Raw genomic sequence first — 17,560 nt, forward strand, 5'->3', positions numbered from 1 at the left:
CTCTTCATGGGACACACAGGCATGCATATAAACTCTGGTCTCTTCATTGGACACACAGGCATTCCTATAATCCGAGGTCTCTTCATGGGACACACAGGCATGCCTATAATCCGAGGTCTCTTCATGGGACACACAGACATGCCTATAATCCGAGGTCTCTTCATGGAACACACAGGCATGCCTATAATCCGAGGTCTCTTCATGGGGCACACAAGCATGCCTATAATCTCCGGTCTCTTCATGGGACACACAGGCATGCCTATAATCTCCGGTCTCTTCATGGGACATACAGGCATGTCTATAATTTACGGTCTCTTAATGGGACACACAGGCATGCATATAATCTCTGGTCTCTTCATGGGACACACATGCATGCCTATAATCTCCAGTCCCTTCATGGGACACACAGGCATGCCTATAATCCTAGTTCTCTTCATGGGACACACAGGCAAGCCTATAATCTGAGGTCTCTTCATGGGACACACAAGCATGCCTATAATCTCCGGTCTCTTCATGAGACACACAGGCATGCCTACAATCTCCCGTCTCTTCATGGGACACACAGGCATGCCTATAATCTCCGGTCTCTTCAAGGGACACACAGGCATGACTATAATCTCCGGTTTCTTCATGGGACACACAGGCATGCATATAATCTCCGGTCTCTTCATGGGACACACAGGCATGCCTATAATCTCCGGTCTCTTCATGGAACACATAGGCCTGTCTATAATCTGAGGTCTCTTCATGGGACACACAGGCATACCCATAAACCGAGGTCTCTTCGTGGGACACACAGGCATGCCTATAATCCGTGGTCTCTTCATGGGACACCCAGGCATCCCTATAATTGGAGGTCTCTTCATGGGACACACAGTCATGCCGATAATCTCCGGTCTCTTCATGGGACACACAGGCATGCCTATAATCTCTGGTCTCTTCATGGGACACACAGGCATGCCTATAATCTCCGGTCTCTTCATGGGACACACAGGCATGCCTATAATCTCTGGTCTCTTCATGAGACTCACAAGCATGCCTATAATCTTCGGTCTCCATGGGACACACAGGCATGCCTATAATCTCCGGTCTCTTCATGGGACACACAGCCATGCCTATAATACGATTTCTCTTCATGGGACACACAGGCATGCCTATAATCTGAGATCTCTTCATGGGACACACAGGTATGCCTACAATCTCCGGTCTCTTCATGGGACACACAGGCATGCCTACAATCTCCGGTCTCTTCATGGGACACACAGGCATGCCTATAATCTCCGCTCTTCATGGGACACAGGCATGCCTATAATCTCCGGTCTCTTCATGGGACACACAGGCATGCATATAATCTCTGGTCTCTTCATTGGACACACAGGCATTCCTATAATCCGAGGTCTCTTCATGGGACACACAGACATGCCTATAATCCGAGGTCTCTTCATGGGACACACAGGCATGCCTATAATCCGAGGTCTCTTCATGGGACACGCAAGCATGCCTATAATCTCCGGTCTCTTCATGGGACACACAGGCATGCCTATAATCTCTGGTCTCTTCATGGGACACACAGGCATGCCTATAATCTCTGGTCTCTTCATGGGACACACAGGCATGCCTATAATCTCCGGTCCCTTATGGGACACACAGGCATGCCTATAATCCTAGTTTTCTTCATGGGACACACAAGCATGCCTATAATCTCTGGTCTCTTCATAGGACACACAGGCATGCCTACAATCTCCCTTCTCTTCATGGGACACACAGGCATGCCTATAATCTCCAGTCTCTTCATGGGACACACAGGCATGCCTATAATCTCCGGTCTCTTCATCGGACACACAGGCATGCATATAATCTCCGGTCTCTTCATGGGACACACAGGCATGCCTATAATCTCCGGTCTCTTCATGGAACACACAGGCCTGTCTATAATCTGAGGTCTCTTCATGGGACACACAGGCATGCCCATAATCCGAGGTCCCTTCGTGGGACACACAGACATGCCTATAATCCGCAGTCTCTTCATGGGACACACAGGCCTGTCTATAATCTGAGGTCTCTTCATGGGACACACAGGCATGCCTATAATCCTAGTTTTCTTCATGGGACACACAGGCATGCCTAAAATCCAAGGTCTCTTCATGGGACACATAGGCATGCCTATAATCTCTGGTCCCTTCATGGGACACACAGGCATGCCTATAATCCTAGTTCTCTTCATGGGACACACAGGCATGCCTATAATCTTCGGTCTCTTCATGCGACACACAAGCATGCCTATAATCTCCGGTCGCTTCATGGGATACACAGGCATGCCTATAATCTCCGGTCTCTTCATGGGACACACAGGCATGCCTGTAATCTTCGGTCTCTTCATGGGACACCCAGGCATCCCTATAATCAGAGGTCTCTTCATGGGGCACACAGGCATGCTGATAATCTCCGGTCTCTTCATGGGACACACAGGCATGCCTATAATCTCCGGTCTCTTCATGGGACACACAGGCATGCCTATAATCTCCGGTATCTTCATGGGACTCACAAGCATGCCTATAATCTTCGGTCTCTTCATGGGACACACAGGCATGCCTATAATCACTGGTCTCTTCATGGGACACACAGGCATGCCTATAATCTCCAGTCTCTTCATGGGACACACAGGCATGCCTATAATCCGAGTTTTCTTCATGGGATACACAGGCATGCCTATAATCTGAGATCTCTTCATGAGACACACAAGCATGCCTATAATCTCCGGTCTCTTCATGGGACACAGGAATGCCTACAATCTTTGGTCTCTTCATGGAACACAGGCATGCCTATAATCTCTGTTCTCTTCATGGGACACACAGGCATGCCTATAATCTCCGGTCTCTTCATGGGACATACAGGCATGCATATAATCTCTGGTCTCTTCATTGGACACAGGCATTCCTATAATCCGAGGTCTCTTCATGGGACACACAGGCATGCCTATAATCCGAGGTCTCTTCATGGGACACACAGACATGCCTATAATCCGAGGTCTCTTCATGGAACACACAGGCATGCCTATAATCCGAGGTCTCTTCATGGGGCACACAAGCATGCCTATAATCTCCGGTCTCTTCATGGGACACACAGGCATGCCTATAATCTCCGGTCTCTTAATGGGACATACAGGCATGTCTATAATTTCTAGTCTCTTAATGGGACACACGGGCATGCCTATAATCTCTGGTCTCTTCATGGGACACACATGCATGCCTATAATCTCTGGTCCCTTCATGGGACACACAGGCATGCCTATAATCCTAGTTCTCTTCATGGGACACACAGGCATGCCTATAATCTGAGGTCTCTTCATGGGACACACAAGCATGCCTATAATCTCCGGTCTCTTCATGGGACACACAGGCATACCTACAATCTCCCGTCTCTTCATGGGACACACAGGCATGCCTATAATCTCCGGTCTCTTCATGGGACACACAGGCATGACTATAATCTCCGGTTTCTTCATGGGACACACAGGCATGACTATAATCTCCGGTCTCTTCATGGGACACACAGGCATGCCTATAATCTCCGGTCTCTTGATGGAACACATAGGCCTGTCTATAATCTGAGGTCTCTTCATGGGACACACAGGCATACCCATAAACCGAGGTCTCTTCGTGGGACACACAGGCATGCCTATAATCCATGGTCTCTTCATGGGACACCCAGGCATCCCTATAATCGGAGGTCTCTTCATGGGACACACAGTCATGCCGATAATCTCCGGTCTCCTCATGGGACACACAGGCATGCCTATAATCTCTGGTCTCTTCATGGGACACACAGGCATGCCTATAATCTCCGGTCTCTTCATGGGACACACAGGCATGCCTATAATCTCTGGTCTCTTCATGAGACTCACAAGCATGCCTATAATCTTCAGTCTCCATGGGACACACAGGCATGCCTATAATCTCTGGTCTCTTCATGGGATACACAGGCATGCCTATAATCTCCGGTCTCTTCATGGGACACACAGCCATGCCTATAATACGATTTCTCTTCATGGGACACACAGGCATGCCTATAATCTGAGATCTCTTCATGGGACACACAGGTATGCCTACAATCTCCGGTCTCTTCATGGGACACACAGGCATGCCTACAATCTCCGGCCTCTTCATGGGACACACAGGCATGCCTATAATCTCTGTTCTCTTCATGGGACACAGGCATGCCTATAATCTCCGGTCTCTTCATGGGACACACAGGCATGCATATAATATCTGGTCTCTTCATGGGACACACAAGCATTCCTATAATCCGAGGTCTCTTCATGGGACACACAGACATGCCTATAATCCGAGGTCTCTTCATGGGACACACAGGCATGCCTATAATCTGAGGTCTCTTCATGGGACACGCAAGCATGCCTATAATCTCCGGTCTCTTCATGGGACACACAGGCATGCCTATAATCTCTGGTCTCTTCATGGGACACACAGGCATGCCTATAATCTCCAGTCTCTTAATGGGACACACAGGCATGCCTATAATCTCTGGTCTCTTCATGGGACACATAGGCATGCCTATAATCTCCGGTCCCTTATGGGACACACAGGCATGCCTATAATCCTAGTTTTCTTCATGGGACACACAAGCATGCCCATAATCTCCGGTCTCTTCATGGGACACATAGGCATGCCTACAATCTCCCTTCTCTTCATGGGACACACAGGCATGCCTATAATCTCCGGTCTCTTCATGGGACACATAGGCATGCCTATAATCTCCGGTCTCTTCATGGGACACACAGGCATGCATATAATCTCCGGTCTCTTCATGGGACACATAGGCATGCCTATAATCTCCGGTCTCTTCATGGAACACACAGGCTTGTCTATAATCTGAGGTCTCTTCATTGGACACACAGGCATGCCCATAATCTGAGGTCTCTTCGTGGGACACACAGACATGCCTATAATCCGCAGTCTCTTCATGGGACACACAGGCATGCCTATAATCTCCGGTCTCTTCATGGGACACACAGGCATGCATATAATCTCCGTTCTCTTCATGGGACACAGGCATGCCTATAATCTCCGGTCTCTTCATGGGACACACAGGCATGCCTATAATCTCTGGTCTCTTCATGGGACACACAGGCATGCCTATAATCTCCAGTCTCTTAATGGGACACACAGGCATGCCTATAATCTCTGGTCTCTTCATGGGACACACAGGCATGCCTATAATCTCCGGTCCCTTATGGGACACACAGGCATGCCTATAATCCTAGTTTTCTTCATGGGACACACAAGCATGCCTATAATCTCCGGTCTTTTCATGGGACACATAGGCATGCCTACAATCTCCCTTCTCTTCATGGGACACACAGGCATGCCTATAATCTCCGGTCTCTTCATGGGACACATAGGCATGCCTATAATCTCCGGTCTCTTCATGGGACACACAGGCATGCATATAATCTCCGGTCTCTTCATGGGACACACAGGCATGCCTATAATCTCCGGTCTCTTCATGGAACACACAGGCTTGTCTATAATCTGAGGTCTCTTCATGGGACACACAGGCATGCCCATAATCTGAGGTCTCTTCGTGGGACACACAGACATGCCTATAATCCGCAGTCTCTTCATGGGACACACAGGCATGCCTATAATCTCCGGTCTCTTCATGGGACACACAGGCATGCATATAATCTCCGGTCTCTTAATGGGACACACAGGCATGCCTATAATCTCTGATCTCATCATGGGACACACAGGCATGCCTATAATCTCCGGTCCCTTATGGGACACACAGGCATGCCTATAATCCTAGTTTTCTTCATGGGACACACAAGCATGCCTATAATCTCCGGTCTCTTCATGGGACACACAGGCATGCCTACAATCTCCCTTCTCTTCATGGGACACACAGGCATGCCTATAATCTCTGGTCTCTTCATGGGACACACAGGCATGCCTATAATCTCCGGTCTCTTCATGGGACACACAGGCATGCATATAATCTCCGGTCTGTTCATGGGACACACAGGCATGCCTATAGTCTCTGGTCTCTTCATGAGACTCACAAGCATGCCTATAATCTTCGGTCTCCATGGGACACACAGGCATGCCTATAATCTCTGGTCTCTTCATGGGACACACAGGCATGCCTATAATCTCCGGTCTCTTCATGGGACACACAGCCATGCCTATAATACGATTTCTCTTCATGGGACACACAGGCATGCCTATAATCTGAGATCTCTTCATGGGACACATGGGTATGCCTACAATCTCCGGTCTCTTCATGGGACACACAGGCATGCCTACAATCTCCGGTCTCTTCATGGGACACACAGGCATGCCTATAATCTCCGTTCTCTTCATGGGACACAGGCATGCCTATAATCTCCGGTCTCTTCATGGGACACACAGGCATGCATATAATCTCTGGTCTCTTCATGGGACACACAGGCATGCCTATAATCTCCGGTCCCTTATGGGACACACAGGCATGCTTATAATCCTAGTTTTCTTCATGGGACACACAAGCATGCCTATAATCTCCGGTCTCTTCATGGGACACACAGGCATGCCTACAATCTCCCTTCTCTTCATGGGACACACAGGCATGCCTATAATCTCCGGTCTCTTCATGGGACACATAGGCATGCCTATAATCTCCGGTCTCTTCATGGGACACACAGGCATGCATATAATCTCCGGTCTCTTCATGGGACACACAGGCATGCCTATAATCTCCGGTCTCTTCATGGAACACACAGGCTTGTCTATAATCTGAGGTCTCTTCATGGGACACACAGGCATGCCCATAATCTGAGGTCTCTTCGTGGGACACACAGACATGCCTATAATCCGCAGTCTCTTCATGGGACACACAGGCATGCCTATAATCTCCGGTCTCTTCATGGGACACACAGGCATGCATATAATCTCCGGTCTCTTAATGGGACACACAGGCATGCCTATAATCTCTGATCTCATCATGGGACACACAGGCATGCCTATAATCTCCGGTCCCTTATGGGACACACAGGCATGCCTATAATCCTAGTTTTCTTCATGGGACACACAAGCATGCCTATAATCCCTGGTCTCTTCATGGGACACACAGGCATGCCTACAATCTCCCTTCTCTTCATGGGACACACAGGCATGCCTATAATCTCTGGTCTCTTCATGGGACACACAGGCATGCCTATAATCTCCGGTCTCTTCATGGGACACACAGGCATGCATATAATCTCCGGTCTGTTCATGAGACTCACAAGCATGCCTATAATCTTCGGTCTCCATGGGACACACAGGCATGCCTATACTCTCTGGTCTCTTCATGGGACACACAGGCATGCCTATAATCTCCGGTCTCTTCATGGGACACACAGCCATGCCTATAATACGATTTCTCTTCATGGGACACACAGGCATGCCTATAATCTGAGATCTCTTCATGGGACACATGGGTATGCCTACAATCTCCGGTCTCTTCATGGGACACACAGGCATGCCTACAATCTCCGGTCTCTTCATGGGACACACAGGCATGCCTATAATCTCCGTTCTCTTCATGGGACACAGGCATGCCTATAATCTCCGGTCTCTTCATGGGACACACAGGCATGCATATAATCTCTGGTCTCTTCATGGGACACACAGGCATGCCTATAATCTCCGGTCCCTTATGGGACACACAGGCATGCTTATAATCCTAGTTTTCTTCATGGGACACACAAGCATGCCTATAATCTCCGGTCTCTTCATGGGACACACAGGCATGCCTACAATCGCCCTTCTATTCATGGGACACACAGGCATGCCTATAATCTCCGGTCTCTTCATGGGACACACAGGCATGCCTATAATCTCCGGTCTCTTCATGGGACACACAGGCATGCATATAATCTCCGGTCTCTTCATGGGACACACAGGCATGCCTATAATCTCCGGTCTCTTCATGGAACACACAGGCCTGCCTATAATCTCCGGTCTCTTAATGGGACACACAGGCATGCCTATAATCTCTGGTCTCTTCATGGGACACACAGGCATGCCTATAATCTCCGGTCCCTTATGGGACACACAGGCATGCCTATAATCCTAGTTTTCTTCATGGGACACACAAGCATGCCTATAATCTCCGGTCTCTTCATGGGACACACAGGCATGCCTACAATCTCCCTTCTCTTCATGGGACACACAGGCATGCCTATAATCTCCGGTCTCTTCATGGGACACACAGGCATGCCTATAATCTCCGGTCTCTTCATGGGACACACAGGCATGCATATAATCTCCGGTCTCTTCATGGGACACACAGGCATGCCTATAATCTCCGGTCTCTTCATGGGACTCACAAGCATGCCTATAATCTTTGGTCTCTTCATGGGACACACAGGCATGCCTATAATCACTGGTCTCTTCATGGGACACACAGGCATGCCTATAATCTCCGGTCTCTTCATGGGACACACAGGCATGCCTATAATCTGAGTTTTCTTCATGGGATACACAGGCATGCCTATAATCTGAGATCTCTTCATGAGACACACAAGCATGCCTATAATCGCCGGTCTCTTCATGGGACACACAGGCATGCCTACAATCTTTGGTCTCTTCATGGGACACAGGCATGCCTATAATCTCCGTTCTCTTCATGGGACACACAGGCATGCCTATAATCTCCGGTCTCTTCATGGGACACACAGGCATGCATATAATCTCTGGTCTCTTCATTGGACACACAGGCATTCCTATAATCCGAGGTCTCTTCATGGGACACACAGGCATGCCTATAATCCGAGGTCTCTTCATGGGACACACAGACATGCCTATAATCCGAGGTCTCTTCATGGAACACACAGGCATGCCTATAATCCGAGGTCTCTTCATGGGGCACACAAGCATGCCTATAATCTCCGGTCTCTTCATGGGACACACAGGCATGCCTATAATCTCCGGTCTCTTCATGGGACATACAGGCATGTCTATAATTTACGGTCTCTTAATGGGACACACAGGCATGCATATAATCTCTGGTCTCTTCATGGGACACACATGCATGCCTATAATCTCCAGTCCCTTCATGGGACACACAGGCATGCCTATAATCCTAGTTCTCTTCATGGGACACACAGGCAAGCCTATAATCTGAGGTCTCTTCATGGGACACACAAGCATGCCTATAATCTCCGGTCTCTTCATGAGACACACAGGCATGCCTACAATCTCCCGTCTCTTCATGGGACACACAGGCATGCCTATAATCTCCGGTCCCTTCAAGGGACACACAGGCATGACTATAATCTCCGGTTTCTTCATGGGACACACAGGCATGCATATAATCTCCGGTCTCTTCATGGGACACACAGGCATGCCTATAATCTCCGGTCTCTTCATGGAACACATAGGCCTGTCTATAATCTGAGGTCTCTTCATGGGACACACAGGCATACCCATAAACCGAGGTCTCTTCGTGGGACACACAGGCATGCCTATAATCCGTGGTCTCTTCATGGGACACCCAGGCATCCCTATAATTGGAGGTCTCTTCATGGGACACACAGTCATGCCGATAATCTCTGGTCTCTTCATGGGACACACAGGCATGCCTATAATCTCTGGTCTCTTCATGGGACACACAGGCATGCCTATAATCTCCGGTCTCTTCATGGGACACACAGGCATGCCTATAATCTCTGGTCTCTTCATGAGACTCACAAGCATGCCTATAATCTTCGGTCTCCATGGGACACACAGGCATGCCTATAATCTCCGGTCTCTTCATGGGACACACAGCCATGCCTATAATAAGATTTCTCTTCATGGGACACACAGGCATGCCTATAATCTGAGATCTCTTCATGGGACACACAGGTATGCCTACAATCTCCGGTCTCTTCATGGGACACACAGGCATGCCTACAATCTCCGGTCTCTTCATGGGACACACAGGCATGCCTATAATCTCCGCTTTTCATGGGACACAGGCATGCCTCTAATCTCCGGTCTCTTCATGGGACACACAGGCATGCATATAATCTCTGGTCTCTTCATTGGACACACAGGCATTCCTATAATCCGAGGTCTCTTCATGGGACACACAGACATGCCTATAATCCGAGGTCTCTTCATGGGACACACAGGCATGCCTATAATCCGAGGTCTCTTCATGGGACACGCAAGCATGCCTATAATCTCCGGTCTCTTCATGGGACACACAGGCATGCCTATAATCTCTGGTCTCTTCATGGGACACACAGGCATGCCTATAATCTCTGGTCTCTTCATGGGACACACAGGCATGCCTATAATCTCCGGTCCCTTATGGGACACACAGGCATGCCTATAATCCTAGTTTTCTTCATGGGACACACAAGCATGCCTATAATCTCTGGTCTCTTCATAGGACACACAGGCATGCCTACAATCTCCCTTCTCTTCATGGGACACACAGGCATGCCTATAATCTCCAGTCTCTTCATGGGACACACAGGCATGCCTATAATCTCCGGTCTCTTCATCGGACACACAGGCATGCATATAATATCCGGTCTCTTCATGGGACACACAGGCATGCCTATAATCTCCGGTCTCTTCATGGAACACACAGGCCTGTCTATAATCTGAGGTCTCTTCATGGGACACACAGGCATGCCCATAATTAGAGGTCCCTTCGTGGGACACACAGACATGCCTATAATCCGCAGTCTCTTCATGGGACACACAGGCCTGTCTATAATCTGAGGTCTCTTCATGGGACACACAGGCATGCCTATAATCCTAGTTTTCTTCATGGGACACACAGGCATGCCTAAAATCCAAGGTCTCTTCATGGGACACATAGGCATGCCTATAATCTCTGGTCCCTTCATGGGACACACAGGCATGCCTATAATCCTAGTTCTCTTCATGGGACACACAGGCATGCCTATAATCTTCGGTCTCTTCATGCGACACATAAGCATGCCTATAATCTCCGGTCGCTTCATGGGATACACAGGCATGCCTATAATCTCCGGTCTCTTCATGGGACACACAGGCATGCCTGTAATCTTCGGTCTCTTCATGGGACACCCAGGCATCCCTATAATCAGAGGTCTCTTCATGGGGCACACAGGCATGCTGATAATCTCCGGTCTCTTCATGGGACACACAGGCATGCCTATAATCTCCGGTCTCTTCATGGGACACACAGGCATGCCTATAATCTCCGGTATCTTCATGGGACTCACAAGCATGCCTATAATCTTCGGTCTCTTCATGGGACACACAGGCATGCCTATAATCACTGGTCTCTTCATGGGACACACAGGCATGCCTATAATCTCCAGTCTCTTCATGGGACACACAGGCATGCCTATAATCCGAGTTTTCTTCATGGGATACACAGGCATGCCTATAATCTGAGATCTCTTCATGAGACACACAAGCATGCCTATAATCTCCGGTCTCTTCATGGGACACAGGCATGCCTACAATCTTTGGTCTCTTCATGGAACACAGGCATGCCTATAATCTCTGTTCTCTTCATGGGACACACAGGCATGCCTATAATCTCCGGTCTCTTCATGGGACATACAGGCATGCATATAATCTCTGGTCTCTTCATTGGACACAGGCATTCCTATAATCCGAGGTCTCTTCATGGGACACACAGGCATGCCTATAATCCGAGGTCTCTTCATGGGACACACAGACATGCCTATAATCCGAGGTCTCTTCATGGAACACACAGGCATGCCTATAATCCAAGGTCTCTTCATGGGGCACACAAGCATGCCTATAATCTCCGGTCTCTTCATGGGACACACAGGCATGCCTATAATCTCCGGTCTCTTAATGGGACATACAGGCATGTCTATAATTTCTAGTCTCTTAATGGGACACACGGGCATGCCTATAATCTCTGGTCTCTTCATGGGACACACATGCATGCCTATAATCTCTGGTCCCTTCATGGGACACACAGGCATGCCTATAATCCTAGTTCTCTTCATGGGACACACAGGCATGCCTATAATCTGAGGTCTCTTCATGGGACACACAAGCATGCCTATAATCTCCGGTCTCTTCATGGGACACACAGGCATACCTACAATCTCCCGTCTCTTCATGGGACACACAGGCATGCCTATAATCTCCGGTCTCTTCATGGGACACACAGGCATGACTATAATCTCCGGTTTCTTCATGGGACACACAGGCATGACTATAATCTCCGGTCTCTTCATGGGACACACAGGCATGCCTATAATCTCCGGTCTCTTCATGGAACACATAGGCCTGTCTATAATCTGAGGTCTCTTCATGGGACACACAGGCATACCCATAAACGGAGGTCTCTTCGTGGGACACACAGGCATGCCTATAATCCATGGTCTCTTCATGGGACACCCAGGCATCCCTATAATCGGAGCTCTCTTCATGGGACACACAGTCATGCCGATAATCTCCGGTCTCCTCATGGGACACACAGGCATGCCTATAATCTCTGGTCTCTTCATGGGACACACAGGCATGCCTATAATCTCCGGTCTCTTCATGGGACACACAGGCATGCCTATAATCTCTGGTCTCTTCATGAGACTCACAAGCATGCCTATAATCTTCGGTCTCCATGGGACACACAGGCATGCCTATAATCTCTGGTCTCTTCATGGGATACACAGGCATGCCTATAATCTCCGGTCTCTTCATGGGACACACAGCCATGCCTATAATACGATTTCTCTTCATGGGACACACAGGCATGCCTATAATCTGAGATCTCTTCATGGGACACACAGGTATGCCTACAATCTCCGGTCTCTTCATGGGACACACAGGCATGCCTACAATCTCCGGCCTCTTCATGGGACACACAGGCATGCCTATAATCTCTGTTCTCTTCATGGGACACAGGCATGCCTATAATCTCCGGTCTCTTCATGGGACACACAGGCATGCATATAATATCTGGTCTCTTCATGGGACACACAAGCATTCCTATAATCCGAGGTCTCTTCATGGGACACACAGACATGCCTATAATCCGAGGTCTCTTCATGGGACACACAGGCATGCCTATAATCCGAGGTCTCTTCATGGGACACGCAAGCATGCCTATAATCTCCGGTCTCTTCATGGGACACACAGGCATGCCTATAATCTCTGGTCTCTTCATGGGACACACAGGCATGCCTATAATCTCCAGTCTCTTAATGGGACACACAGGCATGCCTATAATCTCTGGTCTCTTCATGGGACACACAGGCATGCCTATAATCTCCGGTCCCTTATGGGACACACAGGCATGCCTATAATCCTAGTTTTCTTCATGGGACACACAAGCATGCCTATAATCTCCGGTCTCTTCATGGGACACATAGGCATGCCTACAATCTCCCTTTTCTTCATGGGACACACAGGCATGCCTATAATCTCTGGTCTCTTCATGGGACACACAGGCATGCGTATAATCTCCGGTCTCTTCATGGGACACACAGGCATGCATATAATCTCCGGTCTCTTCATGGGACACACAGGCATGCCTATAATCTCCGGTCTCTTCATGGAACACACAGGCTTGTCTATAATCTGAGGTCTCTTCATGGGACACACAGGCATGCCCATAATCTGAGGTCTCTTCGTGGGACACACAGACATGCCTATAATCCGCAGTCTCTTCATGGGACACACAGGCATGCCTATAATCTCCGGTCTCTTCATGGGACACACAGGCATGCATATAATCTCCGTTCTCTTCATGGGACACAGGCATGCCTATAATCTCCGGTCTCTTCATGGGACACACAGGCATGCCTATAATCTCTGGTCTCTTCATGGGACACACAGGCATGCCTATAATCTCCAGTCTCTTAATGGGACACACAGGCATGCCTATAATCTCTGGTCTCTTCATGGGACACACAGGCATGCCTATAATCTCCGGTCCCTTATGGGACACACAGGCATGCCTATAATCCTAGTTTTCTTCATGGGACACACAAGCATGCCTATAATCTCCGGTCTCTTCATGGGACACATAGGCATGCCTACAATCTCCCTTCTCTTCATGGGACACACAGGCATGCCTATAATCTCCGGTCTCTTCATGGGACACATAGGCATGCCTATAATCTCCGGTCTCTTCATGGGACACACAGGCATGCATATAATCTCCGGTCTCTTCATGGGACACACAGGCATGCCTATAATCTCCGGTCTCTTCATGGAACACACAGGCTTGTCTATAATCTGAGGTCTCTTCATGGGACACACAGGCATGCCCATAATCTGAGGTCTCTTCGTGGGACACACAGACATGCCTATAATCCGCAGTCTCTTCATGGGACACACAGGCATGCCTATAATCTCCGGTCTCTTCATGGGACACACAGGCATGCATATAATCTCCGGTCTCTTAATGGGACACACAGGCATGCCTATAATCTCTGATCTCATCATGGGACACACAGGCATGCCTATAATCTCCGGTCCCTTATGGGACACACAGGCATGCCTATAATCCTAGTTTTCTTCATGGGACACACAAGCATGCCTATAATCTCCGGTCTCTTCATGGGACACACAGGCATGCCTACAATCTCCCTTCTCTTCATGGGACACACAGGCATGCCTATAATCTCTGGTCTCTTCATGGGACACACAGGCATGCCTATAATCTCCGGTCTCTTCATGGGACACACAGGCATGCATATAATCTCCGGTCTGATCATGGGACACACAGGCATGCCTATAGTCTCTGGTCTCTTCATGAGACTCACAAGCATGCCTATAATCTTCGGTCTCCATGGGACACACAGGCATGCCTATAATCTCTGGTCTCTTCATGGGACACACAGGCATGCCTATAATCTCCGGTCTCTTCATGGGACACACAGCCATGCCTATAATACGATTTCTCTTCATGGGACACACAGGCATGCCTATAATCTGAGATCTCTTCATGGGACACATGGGTATGCCTACAATCTCCGGTCTCTTCATGGGACACACAGGCATGCCTACAATCTCCGGTCTCTTCATGGGACACACAGGCATGCCTATAATCTCTGTTCTCTTCATGGGACACAGGCATGCCTATAATCTCCGGTCTCTTCATGGGACACACAGGCATGCATATAATCTCTGGTCTCTTCATGGGACACACAGGCATGCCTATAATCTCCGGTCCCTTATGGGACACACAGGCATGCTTATAATCCTAGTTTTCTTCATGGGACACACAAGCATGCCTATAATCTCCGGTCTCTTCATGGGACACACAGGCATGCCTAAAATCGCCCTTCTATTCATGGGACACACAGGCATGCCTATAATCTCCGGTCTCTTCATGGGACACACAGGCATGCCTATAATCTCCGGTCTCTTCATGGGACACACAGGCATGCATATAATCTCCGGTCTCTTCATGGGACACACAGGCATGCCTATAATCTCCGGTCTCTTCATGAAACACACAGGCCTGCCTATAATCTCCGGTCTCTTAATGGGACACACAGGCATGCCTATAATCTCTGGTCTCTTCATGGGACACACAGGCATGCCTATAATCTCCGGTCCCTTATGGGACACACAGGCATGCCTATAATCCTAGTTTTCTTCATGGGACACACAAGCATGCCTATAATCTCCGGTCTCTTCATGGGACACACAGGCATGCCTACAATCTCCCTTCTCTTCATGGGACACACAGGCATGCCTATAATCCGAGGTCTCTTCATGGGACACACAGACATGCCTATAATCTGAGGTCTCTTCATGGGACACCCAGGCATCCCTATAATCGGAGGTCTCTTCATGGGGCACACAGGCATGCCTATAAACTCGGTCTCTTCATGGGACGCACAGGCATGCCTATAATCCGAGTTCTCTTCATGGGACACACAGGCATGCCTATATTCTGAGGTCTCTTCATGGGACACACAAGCATGCCTATAATCTCCGGTCTCTTCATGGGACACACAGGCATCCCTACAATCTCTGGTCTCTTCATGGGACACAAAGGCATGCCTATAATCTCCGGTCTCTTCATGGGACACACAGGCATGCCTATAATCTCCGGTCTGTTCATGGGACACACAGGCATGCCTATATTCTCTGGTCTCTTCATGGGACACACAGGCATGCCTATAATCTCCAGTCTCTTCATGGGACACACAGGCATACCTATAATTTCCGGTCTCTTCATGGGACACACAGGCATGCCTTTAATCTGAGGTCTCTTCATGGGACACACAGGCATGCCTATAATCTCGGTCTCTTCATGGGACACACAGGCATGCCTATAATCTCCGGTGTCTTCATGGGACACATGGCCATGTCTATAATTTCCGTTCTCTTCATGGGACACACAGGCATGCCTATAATCTCCAGTCTCTTCATGGGACACACAGGCATGCCTATTATCTCGGTCTCTTCATGGGACACACAAACATGCCTATAATCTCGGTCTTTTCATGGGATACACAGGCATGCCTATAATCTCTGGTCTCTTAATGAGACACACAGGCATGCCTATAATCTGAGGTCTCTTCATGGGGCACACAGGCATGCCGAAATCTCCGGTGTCTTCATGGGATACACAGGCATGCCTATAATCTCCGGTCTCTTCATGGGACACACAGGCTTGCCTATAATCTCCGGTCTCTTCATGGGACACAGGCATGCCTATAATCTCCAGTCTTCATGGGACACAGGCATGCCTATAATCTCTAGTTTTCATGGGACACACAGGCATGCCTATAATCTCCGGTCTCTTCATGGGACACACAGGCATGCCTATAATCTCCGGTCTCTTCATGGGACACACAGGCATGCATATAATCTCCGGTCTCTTCATGGGACACACAGGCATGCCTATAATCTCCGGTCTCTTCATGGGACACACAGGCATGCCTATAATCTCTGGTCTCTTCATGGGACACACAGGCATGCCTATAATCTCTGGTCTCTTCATGGGACACACAGGCATGCCTATAATCTCCGGTCCCTTATGGGACACACAGGCATGCCTATAATCCTAGTTTTCTTCATGGGACACACAAGCATGCCTATAATCTCCGGTCTCTTCATGGGACACATAGGCATGCCTACAATCTCCCTTCTCTTCATGGGACACACAGGCATGCCTATAATCTCCGGTCTCTTCATGGGACACATAGGCATGCCTATAATCTCCGGTCTCTTCATGGGACACACAGGCATGCCTACAATCTCCGGTCTCTTCATGGGACACACAGGCATGCCTATAATCTCCGTTCTCTTCATGGGACACAGGCATGCCTATAATCTCCGGTCTCTTCATGGGACACACAGGCATGCATATAATCCCTGGTCTCTTCATGGGACACACAGGCATGCCTATAATCTCCGGTCCCTTATGGGACACACAGGCATGCCTATAATCCTAGTTTTCTTCATGGGACACACAAGCATGCCTATAATCTCTGGTCTCTTCATGGGACACACAGGCATGCCTACAATCTCCCTTCTCTTCATGGGACACACAGGCATGCCTATAATCTCCAGTCTCTTCATGGGAC

Source organism: Triturus cristatus, chromosome 7, assembly GCF_964204655.1.
Source record: "Triturus cristatus chromosome 7, aTriCri1.1, whole genome shotgun sequence".
Taxonomy (NCBI): Eukaryota; Metazoa; Chordata; class Amphibia; order Caudata; family Salamandridae; genus Triturus; species Triturus cristatus.